Below are 10,145 nucleotides of genomic sequence, written 5' to 3'. Positions count from 1 at the left end.
GATGATTCACTCCACAGGTCCAGCCTTAAATGACAATAAATCACATTGCCAGACAGTTACTCTTTTCCACTTTTAGTCATTCTGGAAAGTCTTTGGTGTTAGCCTGTCTTTTGCTTTGCTAGTCTGTACTTTAACTCCAAACTCTATACCTTCTTTAAGTTTTAGCTTATAGCTAGAATTTAATGATATTTTTTCCATTTATAGTAAATGACTCTTCTTAAGTTAACTTTTTTTTTATTTTTAGCACCTGGTCATCAATTTATTAAAACAGTTGACTTAAGCATCCGCAAAGGTGACTTCAGCCTCAACTCCAGGCTAGTACTGATGGAGGTGATCTGCTTAATGATCTTAGAAGAGCTGTGCAGGTCAACGAGTCGCTTCTGAATTCTCATCTGGAAGTGATCCCAAGACTTAGAACCTTCACCACAAGCAGTTTTTCTTGTAGTGGTTCTCAAAGTCTTGGTAGGCATCCGAACTGGTTCTTTCACTTTAAGATTCTTCTCCTTTGCGCCTCTGATCAAGTCAGCACACACCTTTTCCAGGGACTTTATGTTGTGGCTGGTGAGAGTAATTCTAATTCGGTGACTCGCCACCTCTGGCTCTACAGGTGTTTTCCTGGTATCTTTAAAAGCTACGGCTGGGGCAGTGCCTGTGGCTCAGAGGGTAGGGCGTTGGCCCCATATACCGAGGGTGATGGGTTCAAACCTGGCCCAGCCAAACTGCACTGGGCGTTGTGGCAGGTGCCTGTAGTCCCAGCTCCTCGGGAGGCTGAGGCAAGAGGATTGCCTAAGCCTAGGAGTTGGATGTTGCTGTGAGCTGTGACACCATGGCACTTTACCAAGGGAGATAAAGTGAGACTCTGTCTCTAAATAAAAATAAAAATAAAAGCCACGGCTGCAGTGTGGCCTCTTGCCGAGTCTGGAGCCTCTGCAAACTTGCAACCGCATCTTCCTCAAAACGTTAACATACTAATATAAATGTTGGTTTAAAATTTTTAAGTTAAATTGAATTTATTTAAAGAAAAAGTCTAGTTTGCGTGGTGCCTGGCTCTGCGGTGCAGGTGTAACCGAAGTTTAAGAGACCCCGTGGAGCCTCAGGCCCCTTTTACATCTGAACATCTGCTCACTCTGGTCCTAATCTAGGACACCGAGGCTTTGAGAGGTTAAGTTACTAGACCAACAAAATTAATATCTTCAGAAACCTTTTCCTTAGCCTCTTCCTGACCAGAAACACCAGCGCCTGTGGGACCCTGCCGCAGCACCCAATCTAAGCTGCTGCCATGTTTAGAGCAGCCTTACCGACAAGGCCCTGTTCCCCAGTGGCTTCGTCCCCAGGGCGCTGCAATGACAGAGCATTTGTGACCAGCTCTCCAGACTGTGCAGACCTCACAGAACAAGCAGATCACCCACAGTCAGAAAAGAATCACAGGAAGTGTGTTGGTTTGGGTCTTCAGAGGAGCAAATGCCACGACAGGATTCAACGTGCAAGGGTTTTAAGAGGGCAAATGCTTGCAGGAGAGAAAATGGGAGGGAGTCAAATTATCCGGGAAGAGTATCAGACTATGATGCAAGTGTGACCCAGAGCAAAGGGCGGGGGGGGGGGGAGGGGGAGCCCAGGAGGATCCTGCACAGCAGGGCGGCTCTGGAGCCCACAGCAGTCAAGCGTCCCGGGTGGTCTTCTCAGTCATTGGTGGGAAGCACGGCCTTGGCCAGGATACCTGGGGCCCTGGGTGGGGGTCTCCAGGGCCATTCTGGTGGCCAGCACAGCAAGTTGTGAAGCCAGGTTAATACCTGCTGTGATTCAAAGTAGGTGGCATACAACTTTCAGGTTCACAAAACTGCAACTAGCCTTTCTAAAGGCGGGGGCAGGGTTCTTCACGTGTGTCACCTCACAGCCTCTTCTCACCAGCTCTGTGAGGCAAGTTCTATTTTTCTTCTCACTTCACAGATGAGGAAGTTGAGGCTTAGAGAAGTTAAACAGCTTGCTCAAGGTCACTGCACCAGAAAGTGATAGAAAAAGTTTTCTGATCCTTGAGTATTATACCCTCTTCCCTGAAACAGAGGTTGGGATCTGTAAACCTGGATTCTGACTGCGTTTGTTTCAGCTACTCTGCTTAATCGTCCATGCACTTGGTTGGCCTGTGCTGGTCGTTGGCTTTTTGGCCTACTTCTGATGAGTTTTGCAATCCCAGAGAATGCCAGAGGTCGAAAGTGGCCCCCAAACAGGTCATTTACCCTCTGAACAGGGGTGTTGTAAAAGGTGAGCTGAGCTTTGTGCTCAGTGAGTGAATTTGAGTCTCTTTCACGCAGTGTATCTGCTGACTGACTCTTTCAGTCAGAGTTATTGCTCAGGCTCTCCTGTTGTAAATATTTAGAAAGATGGCTGAGAACCTGGACTTCGGATGCTTTTGAACCCTGCCTGCATTGCCGTCTTTATAACTGGCGGTGACCCTGACCACTCACCTGTTACCTGAGTATATTTGGCTTGTCTTCAAACAAGCAGCCGTCCTCGGCACTGTTAGGTCCTGTCCTGTCCTTTCATACTTGATTCGCTCCCTAGTGCAATAGTTTGGTTTGTTAGGTGTGGTCCAGCGGGAGCTCCTGAAAAGCTGGAAATGTTTACAACTCATCTTCTTCTTGTCTGAGAAGTCACCAACGGTCTTGACGTGCCTGCTGAGGAATGAGCTGAGACTGGAGAGTCACTCAGTGCCCTGGATCTCAACTTCCACAGTGTAATTAAGGGTAATGCTCTCTCTGTCCTTCTTGCTTCACAGGGTGGCTAAGCTCAAAAAAAAAACATGAGTAAAGGGCTAGGAAATGTTAAAAGCATCATTAAGATATAAACTTTCAGACGGGGGTTATATTTTAAAATATTAACCAATGTTATAATTTTCTCCTGAGGGTTTGCCTCTTCTCTAGCTCCCTGAGGGTTACTCTAGCACTTGAAATGCTTCTAATCTCTGAGGAAGACATGAGCCTTCCGGGTTCTGAGCTCATGTGAGGAGTGAGGGGCTGAGGAGAGTGGAGCGGTAGTGAGAAGATGATGTGAGGGTGTGGGGAGGATGGAGACGTCACTGGCCTTGGGGCCAGGGGCCTGGAGCTGGCTTCCCCAGGCAGCTGGAGGATCTGTGAGAAGCTCAGGACCTTTGGTTTACCTCCTAGAAAGAGCCAGGGTTGTTTGCAGGACCTCAGGTGGGAAGTGGCTTGGACAAGTTCACAAAGGCCACCCTTCCCTTGCACCGATCCCCAGGGAGGCTCAGGGCAGCCATGGGTTAAAGACTGATTTAAAGAACACCAAAGAGGACAGGTATCAAGGCTACAGGGTTTCCACCCCCACCCCCACCCCGGCCACTGCTGCCTTGGCACTAGGCAGCCCCTGACTGAGTGGACTAATTGACTGAGACCAGATATCTCCCCTGGAGGGATAAGAGCTCACATTAGAAATTAAACTGATAAGGGGAGGCGGGAGGGGGACGGAGGAGAGGGGTGGTCACGGTGCATGGCACACCTCTTGGGGTGGGACACAATTATAAGAGGGACTTTACCTAACAAATACAATCAGCATAACCTAATTCTTTGTACCCTCAATAAATCCCAAACAATAAAAAAATGAAATTAAACTGATAAAAAATTATAAGCCGCACTCCTTGCCCGCTGAGCACACATACCGTTGTATTTGCTTCATCTTCTGGTATTATCACTAATGCCATGAGACATGTCTCAGGGAAAGCTTCCAGCTTGGTATGAGAATGAATGAAGAGAGTCGTTTGGAACATTTTGAAAAGAGGTATGAGCAAATCCTGAGTGAGAAAAGGAAGTGGAAAGTGTGCTAAGCACGGCGTTTCAGAAGACATTTGTGGTGCAACGTGACAGAGGACAGTACCCTTTTCCCCCAGTCTCAGGGCCTTTGTCACGCAAACCCCCAGCTGAGCTCACATTTCTACTGTCCTTCCTACAAGATTGATTAATTGCAAGCATTAACCAAGACAAAATCTACCATCTCCTATACAAATATTATTGGTTTATAGAATTCTATTCCCTTAAGGGAATAAACCTAAGGAATCACAAACCCCAGGTTCTCAAATGGCAAATACTGTAACTTCTCTGAGCTGTTTATCCATCTTTAAAGCTCCAACTAGTAAGGTGCTTAGATACTGAAGGTAACATTTACTAGCTTAAAAATTAGAGAGAAAACAGCTTCCCTTTCACTTGTTATTTTCAAAGACGGAGTGTTGGAGACTGGATGATGTACTGAAAGTTGACTGTAGACATTAAGCACGGGGCTTCTCTTTTTGCAGGTCTGATTGTCTTAGAAGGATTATAGTTCATCAAAGCACCGTTTCACATAGCATAACCTGCCTCTGATCTTCAAATCCAGCATCTCTAATTTACTGATTTCTTAGGAAAATACTTGTTAAGCACCTACTGTGAGTCCAGCATCGTGCTGGGCCGTCGGGATACCTCCGTGAAACAAGTTGATTATAGAGTAACGTTGTGCCCCCCAGTGCCCATTTGCTAGCAACGGCTTCCTTCCCTTTGTCTCCTCCTTCCCGCCTTATACTGAACTATGATTCCATATGCTTGTTGTGGGAGTGGCCATTGTACAGCCCTACCTGGGGCCATGTCCAGATCTAAGAAGGGTCTGGGGTAACAGCCAGCCTGGGCCATCAGCAAAGTAGACATCCCAGGAGCACACTCTGGATACCAGGTACCGTGCTCACCACTGATATATGAGAAACAGAGGCTGTAATGGTGTGAAAAAGGTCTTTCCCCTACCAAGAACCGTTCAGCTCCGTCAAGCCACCGTTTTCACGTGCAGATACAAGGCAGACTATCTGAGGAAATACAAGTAGCCCAAACCTTACATGTTACCTGAGGTCGCAGGAAAGAGAGAGCACCTTGTATTGGTCTAGAAGCCAAATGATAACAACTGTTCTGTTTCCTTCTCCACCCTCTTGAATGATAGCGTCTCAGTCATTGAATCGTGATATGTTTCCAGCTTACAATGCTAACATGCAGTTTCACCTTGCTTAGAATTGTTATGTCTTTCCTGGTTTTTGAACACTGCTCTGTGTGCAAACTGCAGTGACAGGCCGATACCAGCAGGGGGAGGGATTTGCCATTTGAATTCACATCCCGGCTAGGGAATGGTTCAGCGGGATGTGCCTGCAATTTTAATCACTGCTTCAGTCTCTTTCTTTGTTCCAGATATTTATGCACCAAAATACTTTGAAAACATGACTTGTAATCTGAAGAAGATAAGTAAAAATTGATTATTTTTATCACTCTAGCTAGAGCATAGAGATGGCACTTTCTCCCTTTCAAAATCTTAGATGTAAACTGATTGAAATCTAAAGAAATACAGTAGAACCTCTATAAATTGACCACCCAGGGGTCTGTAACAAACTGTTCAGCCTATAGATCTGGTCAACATAAGGAATGAGGCCTGCTGTACTGATAATTAGGTCAACTTAAGGAGGTGGTCAGTGTAGGGAGGTGGTTAACCAAGAAGGTGCTACTGCAATTAATTCTGAAACAGTGCATTGGAGAAATTTTAAAAATTTTTTTAAAAGCATAAGATTTCAAATTCTTTTGCTATATTGAGAAAACACTCAAAGTTTGATGTGCTCGTGGCTTGGGCATCCCAGTCAACTGCAGGAGTTACAGGGTTAGAGCACAGAGTGCAGGGAGCTCGGCTGGGGTCCAGAGCGGGGTTTCAGGCCTGCCTGGGCACACCTATGAGGTGGTGTCAGGCCTGTGGGAACTCAAAGCGCCTTGGGGAGGTACATCATCTGGGAAAGGTGTTCGGTCATGCCCACTGCTGGGGGTTAGATATCTGTGGGCAAACGTCCTCACCCTAAGAGAGAAGGATCCTGAGGTTTTCTCGACCCAGGAAGAAGTCTTGGTTGGCAGAGGGGAGCAGTACATCTGATTTCGGCATTGGAGCAGTTTCTGGATTCTGCCCTCTGGTCTAGCTATTAAGAAGCATGTGAGGAAAGGGCACATAGAGGCCATCAGCGAACGCTGAAAGAATTTTCTCATTAAGCTGCACAAAAACTCCTCAGACCTCAGAAACCTTGTTTTCCTTCCAACAGGAACGAGTGAGTCATTCTCTTGTATCTGTGTCTGCACTGTTGAGGGGTGGGGGAGGGCCTGGACCAGCTGTGGTGCCCACTGGGGCGAGGCATGGCCTGCAGGGTAGGCAGCATGAGGCAACACCTTCCAGAGACGATCAGAAACATAGTGTGTGGCACGTCTGCGTAGGAGGTTTGTAGGACAGGAGGGAGCAAGAACCGGTGACATTGTGTTGCAGTTAAGGGAATGTCCTCTGCTGCGAAGGCTCGTGGGAACTGGAGAAATATGCTTGACATCTATGTAATAAGTATATACACACACACAGAGGGTGCCAAAATATGTATACACATTTAAAAAAAGGAAAACACTATTCGACTTCTAATACTCCATACATACCGATGAGAAACGATGAATGCACATCGTGGATGACTTCTGGAATTACCAGAGGTGCTCGGAGTGGTCAGCATCAGTGTCCAGACACTTCTGATCATGGCTGGAGCAAAAGTCATACATAGATAACAGTGTTTAAAATGTGTATATATTTTTTGGCACCCATGGTAATATATAGTCTAGATTCTTAAAGTTACCAAACAATTCCTAAAAGAACTTCAATAAACAAGGTCTTTTTTTTTTTTTTTCTTTAGGGCAGTGCCTGTAGCTCAAGGACTAGGGCGCTGGCCCCATATATCGGAGGTGGAGGGTTCAAACCCGGCCCCAGCCAAAAACTGCAAAAAAGGTCTTTTTTAAAAAACATACAATCTCTGCAAAAACCCTCTCTTTTTTTTGCAAGGCCAGTGGTATTTTGATAGCAGTAAACGTATGATGGGTGTATACATCTCGAGTTTGTGTTGTGATGCATTTTTCCAGATGGATAACTCATGTACCGTCGCTGGAGTGAACTGGAGTGACAGCTGCAGAACACCACGAGCTGCCCTCTCCTGTCACCTGGTATCATCCTCTCTCCTGAGGGCAGTTGCTACCCTGATTTCTAGCAGATCACTTTTGCCTGTTTTAAACTTTGTCTAAGTGGAACCGTGCAGTGATCTCTGTTTGTCTGGACTTTCAGATACCGGCATCACTTCTTCTGTAAGTTTCATTTCTTTTCTTGCCAAGCATGTGTTTATTGTTGTGTCGTATCCCATTATACAATTTTACTTATCCCTTTTACCGCTGAAGGACATTTGGGTTGCATCTGGGTTTTGGTTATTATGAACTAAGTGGCAATAAACATTCTGTACATGTTTTTGCTAGATCGATGTGTAAGTCTTAATGAAAATTTATCTTCCTTGTAAGGAAAATGGAGCTTGGGTGCAGATGTACAGCTCTTTTGAAGTAAAAGGATTAAAGCAATGAAAAAAGTGTATTTGACTAGGACGCTAGAAAGAAAGAGTTGGCATTACTTAGAGTAGCTGGGTACTGATCATTTTAGAATTTTCAATGTTGAATCTTCATTAGTTATATCACAAATCATAATAAATGGTAACAATACAAATTTTTGCATTGCTCATGCCAAATTAAAAAACTTACACGTTAGTTTCCCAGTGCTACCTAGAATATTTTTAGAATTCCTCATCCTGCGAGCATGTTTAGGAAAGTATTTTTAGTATTTTGAAAAAATGATGTCTCTCAGTGCAGGTGGTCAAGAGCTGATTGCAGCATTTACAGTTTGCAACATGTATCACTGGAAGCCAGGAAACGTCAGTGAATCTTCTAATTTTTTATTATTAGTTAATAAGTTAACAAATCAGTGTTAAGTGTTGACTATTGTGTTTCATAAGCTATGAAGAGCAAATGAAAGGGAACAGAGCTAAGTTTGAGTCCCAGGACACAAGGCTTTGTAATATGGCCTCACCCAGAATGTGAGCCAAGGTCAAAGTTACCCAGTGGATTGTGGTGCAGCCTTGCAGATTCTGTGTCTAATCTGCCGGAACAGCACATAGAAGATTTGATGAAAACTCACATTTATTTTTCCTTATTTTCTAATTACAAAAATAGAATGTATTTAGTCTAGAAAATTTGGAAAGCATATAAAAATGTAACAGATAAAAGTCACATGCAATAATGTCAATAATGTCATCGTTTGTTAATATTTTGGAGTATTTTCTTTCAGTTTTTTGTTTTTTGAGACGGAGTCTCACTTTGTTGCCCCGGTAGAGTCCTGTAGTGTCATAGCTCACAGCAACCTCAAAATCTTGGGCTCAAGCGATCCCAGCACTCTTTGAGGCTGAGGCAGGTGGATTGAGCTCATGAGTTCAAGACCAGCCTGAGCAAAAGCAAGGCCCTGTCTCTAAAAAAAATAACTGGGTGTTGTGGTGAACACCTGTAGTCGCAGCTACTCAGGAGTTTGAAGCAACGGGATTGCAACACCCACCTGCCTCAGCCTCCCAGAGTGCTAGGATTACTTTCCCCAATTTTTTTTTTTTTTACACAACTTATATGTTCAACACATACATTTTTGAGAACTTCTTATGTACTGAAGGCAAAAGTGAATAGAACCAGCAATCCTGTAGCCCCTTACAGGGACTCCAAGACTGGAGCTTACACACAGCATCCAGAACTCCAAGGTTAGCAGTTTGGGTGGGGAGGAGATCTCCTGGTGATGGGGTGGAAAAGGAGTGGACGCAGAAGCCCTGAGACTATTGTCCTTAGAAAGGCCTGCTTGTAAGGCTGGCCCATGGCCAGCAGCCGGGAGCTTGGCTTTCAGGAGTTTTCCTACCATTCCCTAATTGACAAGGATGGTTTGCTATGCCTAGGCCACTTGTACAAACAAGGTGGCTTATGCTGAGTACTTGCTTTCCTTCCATGAATCTGGAATTGGGGGGATGTGGTGGGCAGAGGGTTCCTATATGATCAGCCCCCAGGAAAGCCCTTACAGCATTGAATCTAACGAGTTGCTCTGGGGACAATACTTTGCATGTGTTGCCATGTCACAGCTGGAGGAATTAAGGTTGTTCTGTGCAACTCTACTGGGAGAGGACCCTGGACGCTTGTGCCTGGTTTCCTCGGACTTTGCCCCAGGTGCCATTTTCCTTTGCTGATGTTGCTTTGTACCCTTTCACTGCAATAAACTGAAACTGTGACTGTATCTACGTCTGAGTCTTGTGAATCCTTCTACCAAATCATTAAACATGAGAATGGCCTTGGGGGACCCCCAAGACAATAACCCACTTGGAAGTTATGTTACCAGTGTTCTTGCCTCTACTTTCACAGTAGCCCTCAGGATAAAGCTGGGAGTACAGCTATCTGAGTGGTTCTCAAACGTGAGGCTTTAAGACTGGAGGCTTGGGCAGGAGAAATAAAGTACGGTCCCAGGTAATTTATAGCCATGGTAGAGTTGGAGAGACTCTGTCTGACTCCACCTGTTCATCCACATCCTCCTCTGCTCTGGGCTATCCCAGTACAGGACAGTCTGCAAAAAAAAATGGCAAATACAAATATAGTTCAATTTACATTCAAGGCAAGGACAGCCAGGCACTTGATGAAAACCAAGAGCAAAACAGGCATGTATCCAATAGACAGGATTGAGAAGGGTCTTCCAGTACAGAAGACAAAAGGAAAGTTAAAAATAAGTACAACTATGTAGTAAAATTCAGAATGACTTACTTACAGAGCTCTCCTTGCCGAAAGCATGATACATGTTAGAGGAAATAGGGGAAAAAAGGGGTTTCTTGGGTACCAGCTTCTTCACAGTTAGGCCTGCCCAGTTGGGTTTACCCCCCAATCCCCAAATCACTGAGTTTCCATCATACAGGTGTTTTCGCTGGGAGGGTTGCAATGAAAGAGAATCATCTCATAAAAAAGGAAACACCTTAAAAGTAGAGATCAGCCATCATTTTACCAAAGGCTGCTGGGCAGATGCTGTTGATACTGGAGTTTCAGGTTCTTGGTCTTGGTGATTTGAAGAATAAGTCCGCAGACCACAGATTGGCGGTAAGACAGAATTTATTTACAGAAAAGAATATGAAAACAATAAAGTTCCCGGAGAGAAAACCCAAGTTGGGGAGAAAAGCTCTCTCCGTCTCTCTCAGTCTAGCGGTATATATAGGTGCAGGGGTTCCTTGGCCAGGAAAT

The 10,145-nt window shown here is 44.9% G+C and overlaps 1 pseudogene; it reads right to left on the bottom strand.

Annotated features, from left to right (window-relative positions):
* Positions 1-276: 276 nt before the first annotated feature.
* Positions 277-1,749, bottom strand: LOC128588590 (40S ribosomal protein S20-like; annotated as a pseudogene).
* Positions 1,750-10,145: the final 8,396 nt, after the last annotated feature.

This window comes from Nycticebus coucang, chromosome 6 (assembly GCF_027406575.1).
Source record: "Nycticebus coucang isolate mNycCou1 chromosome 6, mNycCou1.pri, whole genome shotgun sequence".
Classification (NCBI taxonomy): Eukaryota; Metazoa; Chordata; class Mammalia; order Primates; family Lorisidae; genus Nycticebus; species Nycticebus coucang.
This window is presented reverse-complemented; position numbering and strand designations above follow the sequence as displayed.